At 36.1% G+C, this 27912-nt stretch overlaps 1 protein-coding gene and 1 long non-coding RNA gene across 2 annotated transcripts in view; one reads left to right on the top strand and one right to left on the bottom strand.

Annotated features, from left to right (window-relative positions):
* Positions 1–23518, bottom strand: part of PKIA (cAMP-dependent protein kinase inhibitor alpha) — a 97241-nt gene extending 73723 nt beyond the window's left edge. The window contains exon 1 of the mRNA XM_081266110.1: positions 23372–23518. The gene's annotated coding sequence lies outside the window, so the exon portion shown is untranslated. The remainder of the gene's footprint in view (positions 1–23371) is intronic.
* The window catches only part of LOC308633377, an 84161-nt gene continuing 78686 nt past the window's right edge, over positions 22438–27912 (top strand). Inside the window, exon 1 of the long non-coding RNA XR_014018767.1 lies at positions 22438–23058. This is a non-coding gene — a long non-coding RNA (uncharacterized lncRNA). The remainder of the gene's footprint in view (positions 23059–27912) is intronic.

Here is a 27912-nt window from a genome sequence, read left to right as displayed (position 1 = left end):
CCAGTTTTTCCCCTTAAAAATTGGAAAGTTTAAATCCATTTTTAGAGGCATGAAATAAAACTGATAGCTATCTGAAATTCCATCAAAGAAAAAAATCTAATTTCCAAATTTCTGAAGGTTAGTTTCTCATCATGAACATTACCACATTATAAATAAAAACACTCCTGACTTTGTTAAGGGAGTATACAGTTAGATAATCACTTCCAGTGATTTTTTTCGACTTAGCTTAAAAAAACAAAAGTTGCTTGCTTTAAGTAAAACAGTTCAACTGAAATGTCAATGCATCATTAATGTAAAGCTTAATGTGTTAGATTTTTTTCTATCCCCAAAATGCCAAATATGCATACTAAACAGATTTATTTTGCATGTGATTTTGTACCCTTTTCCTGTTTGACTTTTAAGTACACTTTCTTAACAATCTTGTTGGAAAATTAGAGTGTGGATTATATATGATTCTATTTAACATTATATTGAGAGCTCTTAGTCCAGCGAGTGCCTTTTTCATAGGAAATATAACCAAAGTCCTAAATTATCCTGATTAAATCCTATCATAATTTTAAGCACATGAAGACAGAAATAGGTTCAAGTTAGATAGAAAATATGAGTAACCCAGAGCAAATGGTAGCATAAGTACAATTATCTGTTAATTAAAATATGGAAAATGTCTGAGACTTGGAATTGCATCCTGAAACCAAGTTCTAAGGAATGTTAAAGACTTACTTGGAGCACATTATTTTCTGAATGAATGTATGAATGAAGATGCTAAGGAGAGAACATGCAAGATTTACTCCACTCCAAATGGAACTGGAGTCAAGCATGGAATCAGCATATGAAAGGCCAAAAAGAGTTCATTGTCCTACCTGAATAAGTCCTTCCTCATGTATGGAATTAGAGGGAAAAGGTCCAGGTTCAATGCTCCTCTCTAGACTAGCTTTCACAGGACCAGGCAATGTGCAAAGAATGTGGGAGCCACTGCTGCAAACCTTCAAACACACAGCTATCCTATTTAATAGTAAAATATGACTCAGTGAATGTTAATTAAATCTGGCTGTGAAGGAACTAGAGGTGGGCTTGAGCAGGGACAACATTGCTTCCCATCTGCTAAAATCTCCACATTTTCTTTGGTGTTCCTATGACTCAAGCCTAACTTAAAATCTTACAAAAATGTGTGGACTTTTTTGGAAAGGTAGATAGAAAAACTAAATGAGCTAAGAGAGTTGAAGATGAAAAAATACCTGATAATAATTCTAAGATAAGACAGAATTATTGCTGTGAAAATTACTAGAATATTTTTATTCCAAATATGAGACTACAATATAGTATTTCCACTGTAGTTATAATTAAATGAAATTCACTTGCTGTCTCCACCTAATAACATAACCAGTGATTTCTTGTGAAAAAATTTAAGAGTAATTATTCTATTGAGATCTTCACAAGTCCTCTAATTGAACTTCCTTATAGCATACAGTGTCAACGAGCTTGCAGGATTTTGACATCTCTTTTCTTGCCTTCCCTTTCATTCAACAAAGCAAGTAAATGGATATGTAACAAAGAGTAGGAATCAAAACTCTTTTATTCATGATAGGGGAAAAGCATGTATACGCTCACAATAATGGACCACCTGGTTTTAAATCCTATCTTTGTGCCTTACTAGTTATGCAACGATGAGTAATTTACTCAATTATTCTATGCCCCAGTCAGTCCATCTGTAAGATAGGTAATAATAATGTTTGCCTCCTAGGACCTTTGTGCGGGTGCATACATGGAGGAAAAATGCTATAGCGATGAGTTTTCTCATTTTTTTAAACTGAAAACCAGAACCAAGAATTACTGGCATTATCTGTAATCAATAAATAGTTTGAAGCCATAATATTATTTCATAGAAGATTATGAACATGTGGAATGAAGGGAACTAAGACAGAAAGTAATGTCTTGCTTTTATTAGTCCCAAGTGAAAGATAGAATTAATGATGTTATACGTGAAAATTCATACAGAAAAAACTTCAACTAGTTACAGCATACTTGAAATGCAAATGACTAATCCTTAAATCAAAAACCCTTCACTAAAATTAAAAATCTAAATGCTTTATTTTTCTTGCTTTTTCATAGGAGGTGAAAGAGTGCTGGGTAAGTGTCAGACTATTTTAAACAGTAGTTATAGTGGTGATATTTCAGAAGCATAAAATAAATTGAGGAAGATAACATAAATGACCTGTTTAGATAATTTTATTAAAAAAATTAACAGAAGCTTAATAAGAAGGAGGAGAATTTTCTATGAATTTATTTGTTCCTCTTTGACAGTTACAGGGAACAAATCCAAGGCCTCACTCATTCTAACCAAGTGCTATACCACTGAGCCACAGCCTCAGCCCTTCTGTGAATTTTAGTTATCTTTTTAAAATGATATATGGTAGGTTGGGGCTATAGCTCATTGGTAGAGCGCCCACCTCACATGTATGAGGCACTGGGTTTGATCCTCAGCACCACATAAAAATAAATAAAGATATTGTGTCCAACTACAACTAAAAATAAATAAATAAAAGATATATGGTAGTGTGTTGTAATTAAGCTGAAAGTAATGTAAAAAATAGTATAGAAAAAATTACTATTTAAGTTAGAGACCTAGTAAATGTGTGTGGGTGTGTGAGTGTGTATAGGTAAAATGATATAAACTTAATCTAGACTGGCATTTTATCTAACCCAGGTATGCCATCAGTATTGATAATATTTGGTTATTAAGCAATATAGTGTTTAAGTAGGATGTATGGTATATTGAAGAGAAGCAATTGATAGGAAAAAATACACGTATTAGAATGTGGTGGAGGGCAGATTTAAACCTAAGAAACTGCTTAACATGTCTACCTTCGGGTTGATGAAAATTGTTCACATGGGTATTCTTGGTGCAAGCTCTAGTAAAGTTTGTAGAATTTGAAACCAGTTGCAGAATCAGGCCAATTTCCATTTCATACTTACTTCTTTTTTTTTAGTTTTTTAAAGAATTCTTTTAGTTATATGAAACATTAGGATACAATTTGACATAATCACAAAAGCATGGAATATAATTTGTTCTAATTGAGTCCCCAGCATTCTCCCTTCCTCCTTCTCTCTCCCTCTTCTCTTCCCCCTCTACTCTACTAATCTTTCTTTAATTTATTTGTAGTTTTGTTCAAATTAGTGTCTTGTGAATATACTTGATGTTGGGACTCACTGTGCTATACTCTTGTATGTACATTCTGTCAGATTCACCTCTTAAACATGTATAGTTCCTATAGCACAGAGGAAAGAAAGCACTAGATTGACCATGGCCTGAAACAAGTTTGAATTTTGGCACTGCCACTTAATAGTTTTGTATACTATTTAAGTGGGAAAACTACTAAATTCATAAACTTCAATTTCCCTATCTGCAAAAATAAGGATAATTCTTTTTTTCTTAATTTTTTTTTTTTTTTTTTTTGATGCTGGGGATTGAACCCAAGGCCTCATGTGCACTAGGCAAGTGCTCTACCACTGAACTACAACTCTAGTCCCAAAATGAAGATAATTCTTGTTCTATCAACTTTAGAGAGTTGGCATGATCCAGTAAAAGAATGACTAAAAAAGTGTTTTGAGAAATATATAATGCTTACAAAATATAATTGATTATTGTTATTCCAGGACGAGTAAAACTCTCCTTCCTCTACTATATTCAGTATTTTCAGGGGCAGCCTAAAGACCTACTCATAACATTTATGTTTAAGTATTTTAGCTACACTTTAAGTAATGGTGAGATGATAATAAAAAAATGCTTTAAAATATGTAAGTTTCTCATTAAATAGTTTACAAAGTAATGTATACATATTGATTGAGTATGCTAACACAGTGAGATCATAATGACTTGACTTTCATTTAACTACTGATGTTTGATATTTAAATTTTCTATTTTCTTTGGATATTTTCCTCTATGTGTATGATATTCAAAATCCATATGTAAGTATGGAACATTTATTGTTTAATGTTCCATTCTTTTTGTTTTATATTTTACAAAAAGAAAATATTAATCTGCTAGTTTCTTTATTATTTCCTCTTTTTTAGCTTCTTACTTTTAATAGTAAAAACAATACCTGGAAGGTATAACGTAAAAACATAAAATAAAGTTCAGCATAAATGAGCTAAGTAAATATGCTAGAAATACATTAGAAATTCATATACTTTAAAGGATATTCCCATATTTTTGTGAGTTTGACAATTTCAAACGTTTCATGGACTATTCAATGAAGACCATGTATAAATTTTATTGAGTACTTTTAAAATAAAAAAAAAAAATTTTAAAAACTTGAGGAGACAACATGGCGGCCAGCGAGGAAACAGCACTGTCAGTACCTCTGCTGTAACAGGATCAGAAAGAATACACCCACAGGCGTCCTACTGAGAAACCTCTAGCAAAATTCAGCTGAAATGAGACCTGCCTGGAACTAGTAAGTTTAATTGGAGGTGGCAGCGGGTCCCAGACGCCTGAACCTCGGCAACGCAGAGCTGGGACACAGTCCCGCCGGCTGCCGCCAAATGGCGGCAGTCCACACGTTGCGGTAAACAGAGAAGCGGGCGCTGTCTGCCTAGTCCCACGCCGGCGGTTCTGGGAACCGGCCCCAGCCGCTGGCTGCAGCGACCTTGGGGGCGGGCGCTACCTGCCTGGACGCATCCCGGTGGCTCGGTGAACTGGCCTTGGCCGCTGGTTGCAGCGACCTTGGGAGCGGGAGCTCCCTGCCTGGAACCAAGCCGGTGGCTCTGGGAAACGGCACGGCTGCTGGTTGCAGCGACCTAGGGGGCTGGCGCTACCTGCCTGGTCCCACGCTGCGGCTCGTTGAACCGGCCCCAGCCGCTGGTTGCAGCGACCTTGGGAGCGAGCGCTACCCGCCCGGACACACGCCGGCGGCTCGGTGAACCGGCCCCTGCCGCTGCCCATACGTTGCAGTGATTGTGGGAGCGGGCGCGGCCTGACTGGACCCGCGCTGGCGGCTCTGTGAACCTCCGCCAACAGCTGCTCACACGTTGCAGCCAGTTTAAGAGCGGGCACTGCCTGCCTGGGCCCCCGCCCATAGGGCTCTGTGAGTGGTCGTCAGCTGCCGCCAAACGCCCACTGCCCACACGTTGCAGCGACAGTGGGGACGGGCGCTGCCTGCCTGAGCCCGAGCCCGTCCAGCTCTGTAAATTGACACCAGCCGCAGACAGGCGGCCGCTGCCCACATGCTGCAGTGAGTGGGGGAGAGGGCACTGCCTATCCGGCTCCAGCAGGCCCAGATCTCTGAACCCCCTCTGGCGGTACAGGGCTCCAGACGACCACATCCAAACTGCCAGCCCAGAGCCACAAACGACCCCCGCCGGGCTAGGCAACAGGCCCCGCCCACAGGGCGAACAGCAGGAGTGGAGACCCGCCCAGTCCGGGTGGAAGATCTGCTGCACAGAGATTGAATCCCGACCACTGAGAGGAGGATCTTGGCCCGGTGGCCACAGCGCCATCTACTGGAAGAACAGTTAATCGCACTCTAGGGCTGCATTTATAAATTTTTTTTTTTTTTCTTGTTAATTTTTTTTAATTTAATTTTATTTTATCTTATTTTATTTTATTTTATTTTTTTTTTTATTTTTTTTATTAATTTTTTTATTATTAGTATTATTTTTTTTTATTGTTACTGTCTTTTTTAAATGATATTTTTAATCCATTTTATCTTATTTTATTCCATTTTTAAACTTCATCTCTCATTTCTATTACTATTATTTGTCCTTAAATTCTCTTTAATTCTCTATCCTTTTCTCTCTTTCCTTCTTTTCCTCTGTCTTTACATTTCTTTTCAATTTTCTTATTCCCCCTTCCTTGAATTCTACCTGCTTACTCTCATTCTCTTTAGTGACCTCCTCTCTTCCCTTCTAATACCTTTCATCCCAAGCATCAAATAAATTTATAGGAGTAAACACTAGCTCAACAGTCAAACAGAACAAGAAGCAATATGAGCAGCTTCAAAAGGCAAGGAAGAAAAGGAGTACAAACAATGCAGGATAGCCTAAATATTCAGGAGGACCTAGAGTCATCAGAAAAATGGTCATACAAAGAGCTCAAGGAACACCTTAGACAGATGGAATGGAACCTTAAAGAGGATATGAGACAGCAAATTCAAGCAGCGAAAGAACACATTGAGAATGTATTACATAAACAGATAAAAGAAGAAGTTAAGCATCTGTATCAGGAGATAGAGATTATAAAAAAGAATCAAACGATAATCTTAGAAGTGAAGGAAACTATAAACCAAATTAAAAACTCAAATGAGAGTATCACTAATAGAATGGAGCAAGTAGAAGCCAGAACTTCAGATAATGAAGACAAAATATATCATCTTGAAAAGAGTCTAGCCAACATTGATAGGACGGTTAAAAACCACGAGAGAAACATCCAAGAGGTATGGGACAACATAAAAAAACCAAATTTAAGAGTGATTGGGATAGAGGAAGGGATAGAGAGTCAAACCAAGGGAATGAGTAACCTGCTAAAAGAAATAATTACAGAAAACTTTCCAGAAATAAAAAAGGAAACAGATATACAAATTGAAGATGCATACAGGACACCGAGCACACAAAATCACAGTAGACCAACGCCAAGACACATTGTTATGAAGATATCAAATATACAGAACAAAGAGAAAATATTAAAAGCTGCAAGAGAAAAGAGACAGATTACATTCAGGGGTAAACAAATAAGATTAACAACGGATTTTTCATCACAGACGCTGAAAGCGAGAAGATCCTGGAACAACATATTTCAAACACTGAAAGACAATGGATGCCAACCAAGAATTCTGTATCCAGCAAAATTAAGCTTCAGGTACGACAACGAAATAAAAATCTTTCATGATAAACAAAAGCTAAAAGAATTTGTAGCCAGAAAACCAGCATTGCAAAGCATCTTGAACAAAACACTACACGAGGAAGAAGTGAATAACAATAACCAAAGCCAACAATGGGAAGTACCTCAATAAGGACAGATGGTGGGGGGAAAGCTAACCATGGAGAAACAAACTAAACTATAAAAAAAAAAAAAAAGAGATAAACAATCAAACATGGCTGGAAGTACAAAATATACATCAATAGTAACTCTAAATGTTAATGGTTTAAACTCTCCAATAAAGCGACATAGGCTGGTAACATGGATTAAAAAAACAAATCCAACAATATGCTGCCTCCAGGAGACACATCTGACTGGAAAAGACGTACACAGGCTGAAGGTGAAAGGTTGGGAAAAAATATATCATGCACACAGTCCTCGCAAGCAAGCAGGCGTGGCCATCCTCATATCGAATAAAATCGACTTCAAGACTAAATCAATCCAAAGGGATAAGGAAGGACATTATATACTGTTAAAAGGAACCATTCACCAACAAGATATAACAATTATCAATATTTATGCACCAAATAATGGTGCTGCGACGTTCATAAAACAAATTCTCCTCAAGTTCAAGAATCAAATAGACCACAACACAATAATTATGGGTGACTTCAACACACCTCTCTCACCATTGGACAGATCCTCCAAACAAAAGTTGAATAAAGAAACTATAGAACTCAATATCACAATCAATAACCTAGACTTAACTGACATATATAGAATATATCAACCATCTTCTAGTGTATATACGTTTTTCTCAGCAGCACATGGATCCTTCTCAAAAATAGACCATATATTATGCCATAGGGCAACCCTTAGTAAATATAAAGGTGTGGAGATAATACCATGCACTTTATCTGACCATAGTGGAATGAAACTGGTAATTAATGATAAAAGAAGGAAGGGAAAATCCTATATCACATGGAAAATGAACAATATGTTACTTAATGATCAATGGGTTACAGAAGACATAAAGGAGGAAATCAAGAAATTCCTAGAGATAAATGAAAACACAGATACAACTTATCGAAATCTATGGGACACAATGAAAGCAGTTTTAAGAGGGAAATTCATCTCCTGGAGGTCATTCCTCAGAAAAAAAAAAAACCAACAAATAAATGAACTCACACTTCATCTCAAAGCCCTAGAAAAGGAAGAACAAAACAACAACAAATGCAGCAAAAGGCAAGAAATAATTAAAATCAGAGCAGAAATCAATGAAATTGAAACAAAAGAAACTATTGAAAAAATTAACAAAACTAAAAGTTGGTTCTTCGAAAAAATAAATAAGATTGACAGACCCTTAGCCATGCTAACGAAGAGAAGAAGAGAGAGAACTCAAATCACTAACATACGGGATGAAAAAGGCAATATCACAACAGATGCTACAGAAATACAGAAGATAATTAGAAATTATTTTGAAAACCTATATTCCTATAAAATTGAGGATAGTGAGGACATCGATAAATTTCTTAAGACATATGATTTGCCCAAACTGAGTCAGGAAGATACACACAATTTGAACAGACCAATATCAATGGATGAAATTGAAGAAGCCATCAAAAGACTACCAACCAAGAAAAGCCCAGGACCGGATGGGTATACAGCGGAGTTTTACAAAACCTTTAAAGAAGAATTAATACCAATACTTTTCAAGTTATTCCAGGAAATAGAAAAAGAGGGAGCTCTTCCAAACTCATTCTATGAGGCAAACATCACCCTGATTCCGAAACCAGACAAAGACACCTCAAAGAAAGAAAACTACAGACCAATATCTCTGATGAACCTAGATGCAAAAATCCTCAATAAAATAATGGCAAATCGGATACAAAGACACATTAAAAAAATAGTGCACCATGATCAAGTAGGATTCATCCCTGGGATGCAAGGATGGTTCAATATACGGAAATCAATAAATGTTATCCACCATATAAATAGACTTAAAGATAAGAACCATATGATCATCTCAATAGATGCAGAAAAGGCATTTGACAAAGTACAGCATCCCTTTATGTTCAAAACATTAGAAAAAATAGGGATAACGGGAACTTACCTCAACATTGTAAAAGCTATTTATGCTAAGCCTCAGGCTAGCATCATTCTGAATGGAGAAAAATTGAAGGCATTCCCTCTAAAATCTGGAACAAGACAAGGATGCCCGCTCTCACCACTTCTGTTCAACATAGTTCTAGAAACACTGGCCAGAGCAATTAGACAGACGAAAGAAATTAAAGGCATAAAAATTGGAAAAGAAGAACTTAAATTATCACTATTTGCAGATGACATGATTCTATACCTAGAAGACCCAAAAGGGTCTACAAAAAAACTACTAGAACTAATAAATGAATTCAGCAAAGTGGCAGGATATAAAATCAACACACATAAATCAAAGGCATTTCTGTATATCAGCGACAAAACTTCTGAAACGGAAATGAGGAAAAACACCCCATTCACAATATCCTCAAAAACAATAAAATACTTGGGAATCAACCTAACAAGAGAGGTGAAAGACCTATACAATGAAAACTACAGAACCCTAAAGAAAGAAATAGAAGAGGATCTTAGAAGATGGAAAAATATACCCTGTTCATGGATAGGCAGAACTAACATCATCAAAATGGCAATATTACCAAAAGTTCTCTATAGGTTTAATGCAATGCCAATCAAAATCCCAATGGCACTTCTTGTAGAAATAGATAAAGCAATCATGAAATTCATATGGAAAAATAAAAGACCCAGAATAGCAAAAGCAATACTAAGCAGGAAGAGTGAATCAGGCGGTATTGCAATACCAGACTTCAAATTATATTACAGAGCAATAGTAACAAAAACAGCATGGTACTGGTACCAAAACCGGCGGGTGGACCAATGGTACAGAATAGAGGACACAGAGACTAACCCACAAAGTTACAACTACCTAATATTTGATAAAGGGGCTAAAAGCAAGCAATGGAGGAAGGATAGCATCTTCAACAAATGGTGTTGGGAAAACTGGAAATCCATATGCAACAAAATGAAACTAAACCCTCTCCTCTCACCATGTACAAAAATTAACTCAAAATGGATCAAAGACCTTGATATCAAAACAGAGACTCTGCGTCTGATAGAAGAAAAAGTTGGCTCCGATCTACATATTGTAGGGTCAGGCCCCAAATTCCTTAATAGGACACCCATAGCACAAGAGTTAATAACAAGAATCAACAATTGGGACTTACTGAAACTAAAAAGTTTTTTCTCAGCAAGAGAAACAATAAGAGAGGTAAATAGGGAGCCTACATCCTGGGAACAAATTTTTACTCCTCACACTTCAGATAGAGCCCTAATATCCAGAGTATATAAAGAACTCAAAAAATTAGACAGCAAGATAACAAATCACCCAATCAACAAATGGGCCAAGGACCTAAACAGACACTTCTCAGAGGAGGACATACAATCAATCAACAAGTACATGAAAAAATGCTCACCATCTCTAGCAGTCAGAGAAATGCAAATCAAAACCACACTAAGATACCATCTCACTCCAGTAAGATTGGCAGCCACTATGAAGTCAAACAACAACAAGTGCTGGCGAGGATGTGGAGAAAAGGGTACACTTGTACATTGCTGGTGGGACTGCAAATTGGTGCGGCCAATTTGGAAAGCAGTTTGGAGATTCCTGGGAAAGCTGGGAATGGAACCACCATTTGACCCTGCTATTGCCCTTCTCGGACTATTCCCTGAAGACCTTAAAAGAGCATGCTACAGGGACACTGCCACATCGATGTTCATAGCAGCACAATTCACAATAGCTAGACTGTGGAACCAACCCAGATGCCCTTCAATAGATGAATGGATTAAAAAAATGTGGCATCTATACACAATGGAGTACTATGCAGCAATAAAAAATGACAAAATCATAGAATTTTCAGGGAAATGGATGGCACTAGAGCAGATTATGCTTAGTGAAGCTAGCCAATCCTTAAAAAACAAATACAAAATGACTTCCTTGATATAATGAGAGCAATTAAGATTAGAGAAGGGAGGAAGAGCAGGAAGAAAAGACTAGCAATAAACAGAGACATGAAGGGGGAGGGAAAGGGAAAGAAAATGGGAATTACATGGAAATGGAGGGAGAGCCGCATTGTTATACAAAAATACATATAAGAGGCTGTGAGGGGAATGGGAAAATTAATAAGGAGAGAAATAAACTACAGTGGATGGGGTAGATAGAGAGGATGGGAGGGGAGGGGAGGGGAGGGGGGATAGTATAGGACAGGAAAGGTAGCAGAATACAACAGTTACTAATATGGCATTTTGTAAAAATGGGGATATTTAAATGATATGATTTTGAAATCTGCGTTGGGGGTAAATATGGGAGTTCATAACTCACTCAAAGCTTATGTAAGAAATATGCTATGTCAAGAGCTGTGTAATGTTTTGAACAACCAATAAAAAAAAAAAAAAAAAAAAAAAAAAACTTGATCCACTTGAAAGCTGACATGAAGTTCTAGAAAACTTCCTTTTTTATAACTGAAGTGGTAGATATAAAGCACTATACAATCCCCCAAATTTAAATAACTACTATAAAAATATTTTCTATTCCATATTCTGTTAATAATTGGTATGAGGCATATTGGTTAAAATCTTATCAATTATTTTCTTAAGATCACACTTAAGTGGCACTGTGAATTTGAGTATCAAGAATATTTTATTGTCAAAGGTTGCCTGCCAAGTGACAAATCAATTTATAGACTATATTGGAAAATATTACATCTTAATATCCATATCTTGGTAATGTAATTAATAGTGTAGAAACACTAAACCAGGGATATTTTTATCTGATATACTGTTAGAAACCAGAACAATAACACTGATTACCTTCAAATTAATTTTTTTCTTTTTTCTTTTGGTACTGGGGATTGAATTTAGGGGCACTCCACCACTGAACACATTCCCATCCCTATTTTGTATTTTATTTAGCTACAGGGTTTCACTTAGTTGCTTTGTGCCTCGCTTTTTGCTGAGGCTGGCTTTGAACTCTCGATACTCCTGTCTCAGCCTCCCAAGCCACTGGGATTACATTGTGTGCCGATGCACCAGGCTCAAATTAATTTTGACCTTAAAGATGTAGCAATTTCTACATGTTGACATATTTACATACAAAACTGAAAAATTCATAAATTCAAATTCTAATTTATGTAGGATTTACACGAAATATGAAATGAAAATGTTTCTCAATGTATGACAGGATTATAGCCTGATCACACCATTGTAAATTGAAAACATTCTAAGTTGAAATGCTTTTAACATACCTAGTCTATCAAGCATCATAACTAAGCCCTGACTACTTACACATGCTCACAACACTTAATACTAGCCTATAGTTAGGCAAAATTATCTAACTCAAAGTCTATTTTATAATAGTGCTTTGAATATCTATTGTTTATTAAACACTGTACTAAAAAGTGAAAGAATGATTATTCTCTAAGCAGTAATCTGTTAAATTTAAATGAATCAACCTTTAAAGTAATCAAATATTTAAAACACAAAGTAGTCTTGAATATATACACACATACACATAAGTACATGTTCATACACATAATTGGTTAAATAAAATTAATTCATAACACATAAAATACACACATTTGTTTATATCATGGATATACGTATGTACATGTGTATTTAAAACAGATATTTCCATTGCTTGTGGCACATTATTTTATAATGAGACCATGTCCAAAATCTATCTACCCCTGAAACCTTTAATGATTAGCTAATGAATTCAGTCTAACAATATTGGCTTGGAATTTAGGACAAACTTACTATGCTAATGGTTTATGACTTTTTACTTGAAAGCTGAAGTTGTTTTATTTCCAGATAAACATGCAGAGACTCTATCCGTTACAATAAATTATTGTATGCAATGAATTGATGTACAAGGTATTTACACATTAATTTTCCTTTTTGAATGACTTACTATTTAGATTAACAATATGAAACTCACCAATAGTCACACATCAAAACACACACACACACACACACACACACACACACACACACCAATTTGAGTATTAACTAGATAATTAGCAGGATTTCCCAAGGCTTTTGTTAGATGAAGGGAATGTTAACAGTTTTCTATAAATTAAATTTGTCCTATCCCAGAAATCTCAACACTATAACTGAATAAAGAAAATGCCAGGAAGGGGGCATCTCCAATTTATATAGAAATCACGTATGAAATCAACAGCCTCATTCAATATCCTTACTGTCATTTTTGACAATGAGTCAGTGAGGTGTGACTACATACGGTATGATTCAGAAAGAAAATAAGATGCAGCCCCAACAGCAAATTGACGTTCCCCAGGTCATGCAATCAGTTAGTCGAAGAGTTGAAAATAGAAGTCCAATTCCCTCCCAAGGCATTGCTGAAGCTGAGTCTGACCACCTTGCCTCAGACTCTCCTGACACTGGCATCATCTTTACTGAAACATCATCTAGTGAGATTCAGTCATTTCAAAGCTTACTTTAATTTACATGGGGAGAGGTAGGAAACAGAGTTCATAAGCATTTGGGAAAAGATGTGGTAATGATGTCTGGTTATAAACTGCATGGAGAATAAACATTATAAAAATGAAAAACATTTATTTACACTTACTAAGTATGTTTCAGAAATTACAGTGAGTTCTCTTTAATGTTATCTTCTTTAATATTCACAAGAACACAGTGATTTTCCTGTTTTACACATTAGGAAACCGCTCACAAAGGTTAGGTAACTTACAAATCACCTAGCTAGTAAATGGTAGCAGGGAGATTAAAAGACAGATTCTGACAGAATTGGTTGTCAAAACCCCCAAAGATGAAGAAGAAATAAAAAGTAAACAGAGAAAAGAAAGTGGAAATTCTAGGGATCAGCATAATTTGAAGATAATGCTTAGAGCTTTCTGACTGATCTTGAAAATAACCAAAAGCTGCCTGAGAATTCCAAGAAAAAATTATTAACAATTTGATCCAAAAAAACATTAATTTTACAATCAGATGTTCTGAGACTAACTCTAGTGCTTTGCTTCCAAACCATTATAATGCCACTCTATTTCATTTTGTTCATTAGGATAATGAAAATATTCAAATACTTTGCCTGAACAGTTTAGTGATTTTTCTAACATAACTAAATGCCAACTTTCATCACTTTATTCAATGGATTGTTTAGTGTCAGATAATTTTATATTCAAATTTAACTTTTTTATGGTGAAATAGACTTCACAAAGTCTCATGAATAAGTCACAGGTCCATTAGCTGAAATATGCATGAAGATGGAATAAATTTTCTCTTAATATTTTACTTTCTGTATGATTGTGATCCTCACAATAAATGAAATTGAAAAACAAATACCAAATGTCTTCTTTGATATAATGAGAGCAACTATGAACAGAGCAGGGAGGAAGAGTAGGAAGAAAAGAGTAACATTAAACAGAGACATGAGATGGGAGGGAAAGGGAGAGAAAAGGGAAATTGCATGGAAATGAAGGGAGACCCTCATTGCTATACAAAATTACATATAAGAGGTTGTGAGGGGAATGGGAAAATAAACAAGGAGAGAAATGAATTACAGTAGATGGGGTAGAGAGAGAAGAAGGGAGGGAAGGGGAGGGGGGATAGTAGAGGATAGGAAAGGTAGCAGAATACAACAGTCACTAATAGGGCATTATGTAAAATTGTGGATGTGTAACCGACGTGATTCTGCAATCTGCATTTGGGGTAAAATTGGGGGTTCATAACCCACTTCAATCTAATGTATGAAATATGATATGTCAAGAGCTTTGTAATGTTGTGAACAACCAATAAAAAAAGAAAAACACATAGAGATAAAAGAACTTCTGACTAATACTTTATTATTGAAATATTATAATTTGTGCTTTGAAATTTCTGAGAGTCCTAATCTGTTGTAGTTGAAGGAAGAAGGGGAATGACATTGCTTTCCTGTCCTGGGTTCCTGTGCTTGTCTGGAACAGGTAAGTAACCATATGTCAAACTTTAATATGTCTTATGTCTAATTCTCATCTTATCAAACCTCATAAAGAATAGACTTGAAAAGAAACAGGGAAGAGAATAGTCCAATCCATAATTCACTCTCACCACACCTACAAAATATTATCATGATGAATTTGTGTAAAATACCAATTTTTGTATCGAGAGGGAGATTTTTAAACATAAATGGTATTCATGCACTTGGTTCAATAGTATTTTTGTAAATATCTATGGTAAACACAAGGACCATAGTCAGCCCTTGAGTTGCAGAAATTTTTTACACTCTTGATATTTTACTGTTACAAAATAGCATTTTACATTTACTGAGTGCTTATTACAGTATAGATATTAATAAACTCATTAGAAATCTTAATATTTATAAATTATACCAAATGCTACTGTCTCTTGCATAGCTTTAAAATTCTGTTGCCCTCTAATCTGAAGATGGAGGAATATATATATATATATATATATGTATATATATATATATATATATATATTTTATAAGATCACCAGCTGTTTCTTGGCTGACAGTTATAAATGGAGATTCCCAATATATATATCTTTATTCATTATAAAACGCTTCAGTACTGATCAACAAGTGATTCTAATAAACATGGGCATGTAATAAAAACATTAATGTCAGCCCCATTGTATATTTCAGCTGGATCCACTGTAGGAATGCACAAATATGACTAATGAAGGCAATTTTCCAGGAAGTTTCCCTTTCTTGAGAACCGGATGACAGATCAATGTGGATGACAGTGATTTGTCACAATATATTTTTGAGGGTAGTACTAATACAGTCTTCCCAGAATGAACCATAAACTACATTATTACATACATACCTTATAATTAGAAATCCATGAATATAATCTTCCTTTTCTAAAATATTGCTAGGTAACCATAGCTACTCTTTAAAATTTGCTAGTCCTTAAATCTGAATTTGGATTTAGATGAGTCTGACAGATTATTCCCAGTGATTCCACTGGGCACTCACCAATTCAGATTCAAACTAATTTCTGCAAGTCCTATTATGCATAGAGGTATTGACATCCTAGTTGTTTTCCACTATTTTCAATAATCAAAGAACCTGAATGTGAAAGATCATGGAGAAATGTATAAGAAACGGTATTAAAGATATTACTGATTTTTCAGTACTTATTCAGTCAAATTCTACAGCATACAGCAGAAGGAATGCAGCAGGTTGTGTTGTGGTTATCATTGAAATGGCCAAAAAATCTGACATTTTTAGCCTTGCGTGTCATAGCTACTGCAGTGCATTGTTTAAGAAGGTGTGGTCATGTTGCTTATTCAAGCAAATATCAGAATGCTTGTTTGTTTTCAGTCTCCTTTTCAAAGACAAAGATAAATAACAGAAGAAATGTTTACTAATATGTCTCTCCATCCCAATCAACCAAAGAAAACGCATACTTAAAATACTGTTGTGATATGTTTAGGATCAGCTATAGTATAGAATGTGTTTATCCATCTAAATAACTATTCTGGCAACCCTTTAGTTTAAAGTAGTTTCTTAAATATGTGGTTTGAGATATGTTGCTTCATCCTTGCTCTTTTAGCATATTAATGTCTAATTCAAATAAAACATGATGCAATCTCCTGCAAGCCTTCTGTTTCTCCTCTCCTGCATAATGCTATCAAAACAGGCTTCTTATGAGCAGGGTGGTTAAGGTTTCCTAATTCTCTCCTTCATATATTCTGAATGCTCTGAAGTTTACCTTCAATAAAACAATCTGTTCAGTTTTAGTTATTCTATTTCAGGACAAATTTTCAAAGGACACAGTAAAGGAAATCTAAGAAAAAAACATAAAACAATAAAATAAAGAAGGTATACCAAAATAGTAGAGTAAGCTAGATAAAATGACTCATTGCAGGAGTTTAAAAACTAAAGAAAGGGCTGGGGATGTGGCTCAAGCGGTAGCGCGCTCGCCTGGCATGCGTGCAGCCCGGGTTCGATCCTCAGCACCACATACAAAGAAAGATGTTGTGTCCGCCGAGAACTAAAAAATAAATATTAAAAAAAATTCTCTCTCTCTCTCTCTCTCTCCTCTCTCACTCTCTCTTTAAAAAAAAAAAAAAACTAAAGAAAAATAGGTTTAGATGTTTCTACTTTTCTACATTTTCATTACAAGACTTGATTGACATTACTGATGCACTTTGCAATATTTAGAAAAACCAAATGTGTAATTGAGAGACTTAAAATTTTTCAATACTTGTGCATAGTGTTTTTTATCCATGAACAAGAAAATTTTTTTTTTTTTTAAAGAGAGAGGAAAGGGGGGAGAGAGAGAGAGAGAGAGAGAGAGAGAGAGAGAGAGAGAGAGAGAGAATTTATTTATTTATTTTAGTTCTCGGCGGACACAACATCTTTGTTGGTATGTGGTGCTGAGGATCGAACCCAGGCCGCACGCATGCCAGGCAAACGCGCTACGGCTTGAGCCACATCCCCAGCCCAGAAAATTTTTAAAAAATGAGACTATTTCCTTGCTTAGATCATTTTAAATGGATTCTCTTTTATTACCTGCATTCATTCTGAAGACAGTTTGAAATATTTCAGAACATACTGAAATATTATCTGTGGAGGAAAGTTATGATTCTATAGTTAATGTACACATTAATATAAAAATGTTTGGGCATAATCTTTGACCCAACAGTACCATTCCAAGTATTCTTCCAATAAAAGTAAAAGCATCAACATAGAAGGATGTATATACCACTATGTCCATTACCACATAATGTGAAATCACAAAACAATGTTGAACCTAATGGATGTTTATCAATGGGGTTTGATTGAGTAAATGATAGCATACTTTAGTACACATTACTAGGCATCTATCAAAGACAATATGGTAATGATACAGCTAGATGTCTTTAATGTAATAGAAAATATATTGAAAGTGTTTGCCATGTGTGTGTGTGTGTGTGTGTGTGTGTGTGTGTGTGTGTGTAGTAGTATTCAAACTTAAAAAGTAATGAAATTTTGATACATACAACAGTGTGGATGAACTTTGAAAACATTATGCTAAGTGTAAGAAGCCAGATACAAAAGGACAATTACTGTATGATTCCACTTATATAGGGTACCTAGAATAGGTGAATTCATAAGCACAGAAAGTAGAATAGAGGTTACCAGGGACTGAAGGACACAGAGAAAGATGAGTTGTTGTTTAGTGGATACAGAGTTACTGTTTGGGAAGATTCTGAAAATAGATAGTGTGATGATTGCACAACTCTGCAAATATTTAATGCTAGTGAAGGTTATGCTTAAAATAGTCAAGTGTGTATATTAGTTTTAATATACACAAAATATGCAATATACAACCTACATGTAAAAATACACACACTTTAAAATTTTCCCAGTGTTTATATTTTGCTACAATAAAAATTGAAATATTATAAAATCTTCTATAAAGTACAAATTTACCTCATAGTGGCATATAATGAAGTTTCTATAAAATCTCACTTATTTTCGTAGCTTATACAATTATCATATTTTAGCTACAAAGAAAGGTATTTGGGGAAAATGTAAAGAAAGCAACAGCTTAGGCTGTCCTCTGAGTTTTCTTTCTCCATCTCTGCATCTTGTTTTCTATCATTCTCATCATACCCCTTGGAAATATCCATATTAGCAGGAACCATGATAGCTAGTAGGAAACTCCTTAAGTGTCAGCTAAGAATTTTAATGCATTTCTATGTTTCTAAGTTGATGTGTAGCTCTTTAGGATGACAGCTGTTTTAGAACCTAGGATGAATATAATTTGTCATTCTTTCTTTGGCAAAAGCAAATATATTACTACAGACAGAATTACCAGAAATAAATAGTAACTTTGAGGCAGATACAAATCCATCTTAAGAGAAATGAATATATTTCAAAGTAGACTACACCAGTCAGCTGCTGGCAATGTTCTGCTATATATTTGGCAGTACAGTAAGTCTGAGAACTGTCTCTTTTTTTGTGAAAATGGTTTTGATTGGAAACCCCTAAATAAACCATTTGGAATGTGTCATATTCAGAGCTCCTTCTAGGATGTCTTTTCCATGAATCAAGGTTCTCTGAATCACTGTTCTCACTGGCACCTGCTTCCCTGTCATCTCAGCTGTCTGTGCCAATGCTAAAGAAGGGTTCTCAGTTCAGGTCCTAAGGCCAGGAGACAATAGAAGAACCTCATGCCAAACATGGGAAATGTGTGGGCTAATAAAAGACATGTGTTGTCAGAGAGGTCAAGGAAAACAGCCTTTAACCATTCATAAGGAGAGTTCTATTGAATGTGTAAATATCTTCTCTGGTATACAAAGTCATAGGGTGTGTGTATGTGTGTGAGTGTGCTATGTGTTTTGGGAGAAAATGCATAGCTTTTATTGTGTTACCTAAGGGAATGTTAACACCCAAAGTATGCAAAAAACAAAAACACTACAAAGATTAATCACCAAACAATTTAAAACTACTCTGATGGCTCTGACCTTAATGTTTTAAAAATGCTTTCCTTCACTCTGTTACACTTCAAAGAGTCACATGGTAATGTGGAAAGAATTCATGCCATTTAGATGACATCTCTGAACTTCAATTTTTTCAATATAAAATTAGCATGTAGTGGAAGCTTTAAGTGCTATGCCAAAGATGAAGTCCCTACCTAATGCTTTGAAACAAGGTAAGTGCTCATATGTGTTAGGTGCCATTCCCTGTTTGAAATGCAAGCATATTGTAAGCAGATACAATATCTTCCTTAAAGTTTTATTTCTTTGTCCTTGCCATGCTTTTAATATAGATGAGCTAAATACAAATAATAAATTTTGTGAATATAGATATTTGTACTTTCACTCTTACTATTAAATAAGGGTTTTATAAATTTTAAAATAAAAAAAAAAGTAAATCAACACATGGACAAATATTGAGTGCCCCACTGATCTGAGGGAGAAGAGTAGGTAGATAGATATATGCCTCTGGGGAATAATTCATTTCTTCACTAAAATCAAATTGCTGAACAGCTACTATGTAATGTAGCTAGGCAATATACTATGAGTTGCAGGTAACAAAAAATTTTCAGTCCCTGAGCCTGCTGTCTAGGGCTGTATCAGAAAAGCAGACAGAGTGTGTTCACATGAAAGCATAAACCAAGGTAGAAAATACTATAGGAATTTAGAAAAAGGAAAAAAAAAAAAGCACACCTGACCAAAGAAAAGAGGAAGGTATGGAGAAGACTTCATGGAGGAGGCAATGCCAGATGTGAGCAGGGTTTCAACACTTAGAGGGATGGGCTCAAGGAACAAATGAAGACATCCTGAGGCACACAATGGAAGGTATGACATCATGAAGCACACAATGGAAGTAAAGACCACTTGGTTTAGGCTGGGCATGGATCTCACAGAATTAGGAGAAACTATATGAAGAGGTATCATAGAGCTTCTTGACACATACTACTTGTTAATAAAACTGAACAGGATGAAATATTACAGAAATCTGTCAATTGAGAGGTCATTGGCAACTTTCAAAATAGTACATTCTCAGTGGAGGCACTGGTTGAAAAGAAATGACATTTCCTTCTCAGCCTTATTATTATGTCAAATTTTTTTTTTTACTTCTACTTTTCAAAATCTCAAGCTAAGTCTAGTTCAGTTATAGCTAATGGCAGTAATGCAGCACCAGAAAAATGTTCTTTTGTTATGAGACAGCAACTTTATCCCTTAAATTTGTAGTCTCTAAGCTGATCATAACATGGACCGTCTGCCAGACTAAATATTTTCCTGTGATTAGAAAGCAATAGATTGACTTCAATTCTATCTTGTCAAAACTACAAAAGTGCCTGCAGTTAATTTAGTATCTAGTCATGCACATCATTCCATTTTTCATTTTACCTTCATTTCCAAACACTAACCAATTAATTTTTCCTCTCCCCATTTAAAGAAAAGGAAATGAAGTCATAAATCAGTTCCAGTCACAAAATCATACATATATTTCTGCTGAGGATTCTAAATTTAGAAACATTCCTCAAAATTATTTAATATAACAAGGTCCAAATTCAGAAACTCTTCCAATTTAATTATTTTTATTAATTGTACCAAAATGAAATTTAAATTTTCTAATTTGTTTTCTTTCTTTCCAACAAGGCTTCTTCAACTCCAATCAATAACTTAGTGGAGTAAGCTTACCTGTTAAATTACTGGCAGCTATTATACCACCTTAAACAACACCAGTCCATAAATCCTGACCCTATGTTTTGCCAAATAATATAGTTTCTTGAGAAATAATAAAAATTACCAATTTCAGAACATCATTAGAATATTTTTATGCACTGGTCTTCAACAAAAAGATGACTCTTAACACTAAAGGAATATTTATTTACTTCTAAGATCAATTTATAATCTATATTTCATATGCTTTTAGCTAATTTATTAAAAAGAATTATCTTATTAATATTTATCACTAATTATTTTTAAGAACAACAATTTATGTTGTCAAGCATTTTCATATTAGGAAGGAAAGGTGACAGAATAGCTGATTTTGTTTTTGATTTTGCTCTTTGTTACCTCTTCTTCTTGATGGTATGCCTGGGTCAAAATTCTAGGATCTCAAAATTTTAATATTGCAAACTCAAACCATGCTCAACACATAATAATAAAAATAGCATTATAATAATAACAGTAGAATAGCCTGGAGTTCTTCAAGATCCCAGGGGGGCAGTTCTTGAAGCGGGCCACTTTGTGGTGGGTTTTGCCTACCCTGTCCTCTCCCTTTACCTCATACTGAAGATGGAGACAAAGAAAAAAATTCAAATCTTTCTAAAGGGTATTATATAAAAACAGAACTTGTGATTAGAAAAGCAATTTTAATATATAATAGAATGAACGTGATTTTTCAGAACCAGTATGACTGTCTGAAAAGCTACATTGAAAAAGGAAGGTAAACAGAGGTACAATATTTTGCCATAAACTCTCTTTTTCATTGGTTCATTTTCATTTACTAAAATGAATTTACATTGCTGTTGAATCGCAATCTAATTTCAAATTTAAAGATAACAGGTCTCCTTTTAAATAGAATATTGGCACAAGACGTGCCACAATCTGGCTTATCCCAATTGTTCTCTGTTGTTGAAGTGGTATAGTTGCAATCCCCATAACAGCCATCTTAACCATTTCACAGCATATTATTCAAATGTACATCCCTAGGTGGCAACAAGAATAAGAACTTGAGCTCAGTAGCAAGGGGTCTGTGAGAGAAATCTTAGAACAAGTGACAGGAATCTGTTAATGCGGAGAAAAACTTAAGGATGTTCAAATAACCTGAGGCTTAGATTGAGCAGCTCCACTGGCTTTCTGACTGCCTAATGAAGAAAGGCTCTCTGAAAACTCTTTTGAGGTTCTTGGGAATCCTAGGGCAAACACACTACCTGCTTTTTGGGCAACCCTTGTCCAAACCCCTAACAGCTATTTGTTCACACTCCATCTGGACTAACAATAGTTCAAGAAATACTGGATAGATTGGCATTTAGATTTTTGTTTCTACCTATGCATAAGAAGCAGCCCCCACACTCCAATATACTTTGTCCTCTCAAGCTTTCTGGTAGCCAGCCAGAGTGACTACAAGGAAGGGAGTTAAGGGAAACCATGTTGGTACTGGGCTAAAAACAGAATATTTCATTCCATTTATTTGGGGGAAGGACATAGGTAAGGGTACATAGCGGCAATACTAAACAGGAAACCCCGTGTGAGGGAATGCCCTTTCTGGGTCCTTGACAAAATTGGTCATGGAACTGAGACTATGGATATGAGCTGACAAGAATTGTCCTGTGAACCGACTATGGCATCCACGAAAAAGATCAATGAAATAATTGACAGAGGAGATGGTAAATGAAGGGAGAATGATGTCAAAAGCTGCTCAAACCAAGCTGAACTCCAGAAGATAAGGGAAGTTTTTCCTCCATCTAGAGATCTTTCTAAAGGCTCAGTGTGGAGACAGGTGTTGTGACATTGAGATGAGCACAGAGCCAGTATGATACCTGGGAGGAGAGAGGACCCAGCACCATTGAAAGAGAGGGAAGATTTCTGGTTACTTCCCCAGGCTGCTGCCAGGAACCTGCTGCTCCAAGATCAGAAATAATCAAGTGAAGATAGAAGGCAGAAAGGTAAAAAGAGCAGTTCAAATTATTTCACATTTTAAATCTTCTTCAGGGTCTAAACGAATCTGGCATTGAAATGGTCGAAATTTTTTCAAAAAGTATAGTGGCTGAACGCCGCCTTTGTTTGCCCAGTAACAGTGGTCCTCCAATCTCCAGCACTTGGCTGATTAACATTTCAATCCCAGTTGTTGCCCCTGTAGCGACTGCAGAATGCATCAGGGTTATTCCCCCTTCTTCCCCTGGACTGCAAACCCCATTATTCACCCAGCGGAAAACACCGAGCTGTGTGGCCAAGGCTAATAATAGCCAGGCTGCTTACCTTTCCTGGATTGAGTCACCTAGTATCCCGGGCGCGGGGTGCCCGCGGCCACAGTCGCCGCGCGGGGCGATGTGCGTGGTCAGTTCCTGAACGCCCCTACCCAACCTGCCAGCTGCAGCTACAGCTCCCGCCGCCGAGCTCCGGGTGCATGAAGTCATCCTCCGCCGGATTACCACATTTCAAGCGAGCGGAGGGGGGGAGAGGGATCTCATCCAGCTGCGGGGACAGACACCTAGAAACTATGCCCGACGAATGCTACCCTTTCGGGTTGCTGTTTTATTTTCTATTAATGCTTTCACAATCGCAACAGCACTGGACTGTGAACCAAAAGACAAGATCCAGAGAAACTTTCTCTGCAGAGCCTCCTTCCTCCAAGAGCTCCCCTGTCATTCTGGTTACATGGCCAGCTCCATTTGCCCGTGTGGGTTTCCCACCCTCTTCATCTTCCTTATCAGTATTGTTCATTTCGCTGAATTTGAGAGCTGGGATTGTCTTTTGAGATAAATGTTCAAATATCCAAAAAATTAAATTAGCAATCGATCTTTCAAAACCCCTCTTAGCACGCTCCAACACAAACACATGTATACACAGAGCTAAACCACTCAAAATTATGAAAGCTGGGACCTCTCTAGCCCTCTTGCCTACGTAATAAATAGGGAATCTCCCTCAGGAGCTAAGTGGAACCGACTAGAGAAAGCACCCACGGAAACAGAAAGGAGTCACCCCAGGATTTTGTTGCTGTTTATTGGTAGAGTAGTGGGCAGATAGCTGTTCGCTCTAATACCCTTCATTCTCACCCTCCTCTGACCGCACCCCTAACCATTACCAAACTGAATGGACTGCTCTGGCAACAGCAGTAACATTTGGATACCAAGAGGCAGAGTCCACATTAACAGATGGCTGTAACTCATTTTTTCCTAAAGGATTTCTTAGAATTTACCTTAGAAATGAAATTAACATGTTTGCATATAAGGCCCCCTCCTTTCCTCTTTAAATTGGCACCGGCTATTATCAAGGTTATTCTCACCCCTCTTCTTCTCCCTCTCCCCTTCTCTCTTTCTCTCTCTCTCTCTCTCTCTCTCTTCCTCCAAGTTCAGTCTTTTCTTTCCCAAATTACTGACCATATCAACAGTTTAATGATTGTTTGTTAAAAGAAAAAAAAAAAAAGGCCTAGAATTTGCTATCTTGCAACTGAACAGGGTTTCTTAACTAATGGAGTCATTTCCACCTTGGGAGGTTCCTTGACACTGAGTTTCTGTGGGTGTTGGAGTTTTCTCATTTAACTTGTCTTTTTCTTGGAATTGCCCAATGCTAGGTCCAGGCCAGATGCACCCTGGGTATTTGTCCAGCAATCTAAAGACTGTAGTTGTATAAAGTCAGGGAAGCACCTCAACTAAGTGAAACTTTTCCACCCCTCAGTTTATGGGTTCCAAAATCAGAAGGTATTGTAGTCAAAATATTCTAGCAAAATTAAGAATTTTGAAAAATGGTACTACTTAGTTGATTTCTCTGAGACATATTTTCAAAAAATCAAGTCATGGGCTGGGGATGTGGCTCAAGCGGTAACACGCTCGCCTGGCATGCGGGGGGCGCTGGGTTTGATCCTCAGCACCACATAAAATAAAATAAAGATATTGTGTCCACCGAAAACTGAAAAATAAAATATTTAAAAAATAATAAAAAAATAAAAAATCAAGTCATTAATATTACCATACAGCGGGGACTTCATAGTCTGCATCAAAGTGGTATGTGAATACACTTTGGGAGTGTGGAGTTAGGATGGCAAAATTATATATTTAGTTGTAGTAATCTCTAACAAACTTAGTATTTAGCATGTTCTTTAAATATAAATGTAGCTTTTTTTGTAGGCTTCTGTCCTGGATCTGGAGCCCAGGTGTCTGTGCTATGCAGAATCTGAAAACAAACCACAGGGAGAACACTGAGAACCCTGAGAGCCAGGAAATGCACATATATGAAGACAGGAATTGATGTGAACATACTTTATATACAAACAGAGGATTTTGTCAGCTATGTCATGTAAAGCCCTGTCTTAAACTCACTTTGGGGGCTCTTTTACCACCTGTTCTGAACTGCAGAGCAGAGACCCACTTCACTCATTCTGTGCAATGAATTGACTTTTGTCAATCTTTGCAAACAATGGTTGGAAGAAAAAGCATATTGGAGGGTCGTTCATATCCTATAATATGGTTGTCAGACCCTGTGGGTTAAAGGGTAGTTACTTGCTATGTTTGAAACATCTTCCCTATGAGAAGGGCTTATCTATATTTTTTGTTTTGGAAGCCTCATAAACACAGAAGAGAAGCATTTATGGTCACAAACAAAGGAATGCCAGAAGCCATTAGATATGAGAAAATACAAATAAAATAAAATAAAATCTTCTCTTAGAGCTTTTAGAGGTAAAAAGTTTATTTCTGTTTTGTGTAAGAAAACTAAAATTTCTCTTTGGCATGACAATATTTTGATGTTTTAAACTTGCTTGCAATTCCTACCTGTGTTTTGAATTCACCTATGCCTGGCTATACCTTATCAGATAACAACCCTCTCTAAAACCTTACTGGTGCCTCATAAATTCTGACTCCTGCTGACCAAATAACAATTCTCTCTAAATCTCAGTGGCAGCTCATAAATTCTAATGTCTGGAGCTGAATTTATTTTCTACCTTGAAATGTTAACCATGGAGATCCTAAACCTGCTATCTGCCTTTGTATTATGATTGTCAAAATCTTGTTAGCTGTATGTACCTTAGACACCCACCTCCTTTGTGACTTTTTGTGCCGTAAAAACTTTTTCCTAAAGATCAGGGGGATGATCTCTAGCATGGAATCTTGTAAGAGACAGTCCTCGCCAGCTTTTGTGTACACAATACAATCTTGATTTAAAATTTAAAAATAAATAAATAAATAAATAAAAATAAATATAAATGTAATCAAAAAACCTCTCTAGCCCTCTTGCCTACATAATAAGTAGGGAATCTCCCTCAGGAGCGAAGTGGAACCAACTAGAGAAAGCACTCACGGTAACAGAAAGGAGTCACCCCAGGATTTTGTTGCTGTTTATTGGTACAATATTAATATTAAGGAATTAATGAAAGTTGGGACCTCTCTAGTTCTCTTGCCTACGTAATAAATAGAGAATTTCCCTCAGGAGATTAATATTAAGAATACCTCATTAATATTAAGAATACCTGTGACATTGTCATCCATAAAAATCTTAGGTAATTCCTTGTTGCAGTTTTCATAAGTATTTCAGAATAATAGTACTCTAATGTTAGAGGAAAAAGTAATCATCATTGCCTTTTAAATTTTTATCTAATAGACTATATTTTAAATGGTTTCAATTTACACCAAAAAATAGTAGAGGGTTCCCATATATACCAATTCCTTCTATTAACATCTTAACTTTAGTATGGTAACTATAGCAATTAAGAAGCTAATGTTGATTCATTATCATTAAGTCTATATTCAAGTTCCTCTGATTTTTATTTAATGTCCCTAATTATGTTGTTTGCTCCCATTCAGGATAACACATTATGTTAATTTATCATGTCTCCTTAGGGTTCTTTTGGCTGTGATAGTTTCTCAGACCTTTGTTTTTGACAATCTTGATTTTTTTTAATAATTTTTTTTAGTTGTAGATAGACACATACCTTTATTTTTATGTGGTGCTGAGGCTCGAACCCAGTGCCTCACAGGTGCTAGGAAAGCGCTCTGCCTCCGAGCCATAACCCCAGCCCAATCTTGATAGTTTTGCAGAGTAGCAGTCAAGTATTTTGTACGATGCCCCACTATTGCAATTTGATGCTTTTCTTGGAGAATACTGTGGTTATGCGTTATTGATAGGATGATCCCAGAGGTAGAGTACCCTTTTCATCACATCATATTGAGATCATTACAATCAATGTGACTTATGTCTGTTGTTGTTGACCTCGCTCAGCCACTGTTTGCTATGTTTCTCCATTGTGAAGTCATTGCCCATCCCTTCTTTAGTGTATTTCTTGGAAGCAAGACACTATTTGAAGGGCAAACCTAAGGAGGAGGAATTGTATTTAAGGATGAAGTATGTGCATCAAGTATTTGGATTTTTTCTGCATAGAATTTTTGTCTATTCTCCCCTAAATATTAATTTGTTAAATTATCTGTTAATGTCAATATAGATTTGTGGATATGTATTTTGTTCTTTAGGTAATATCCATATCATTTATTTTGTTTTTCAAATTATTCCAGCATGGGCCATTGGGAGCTCTTTCAGTTGGTATCTATGTTTCTTTAACTTACCTCCCTGATTTGTGTGTGTGTTAACAGTTCTTTGTGATTTAATTATGTGTGGGAAATTTCCATGGTAGTATAAGATATTCCAGGCTAATCTTGTATATTTTCTAGCCATTCCTAGAATCAGCCATTTCTCCAAGGAACCCTGGTTCCATTTACTGGAGAATAAATACAAACCAAGATCTGGGTTCTAGGTACATTCATTGCTACTGGGTTTTGTTTTGTTTAGGTCTTCTTAATGAATAGAAAAAA

This window comes from Spermophilus citellus (genome assembly GCF_964194105.1).
Source record: "Spermophilus citellus genome assembly, chromosome: 14".
Classification (NCBI taxonomy): Eukaryota; Metazoa; Chordata; class Mammalia; order Rodentia; family Sciuridae; genus Spermophilus; species Spermophilus citellus.
This window is presented reverse-complemented; position numbering and strand designations above follow the sequence as displayed.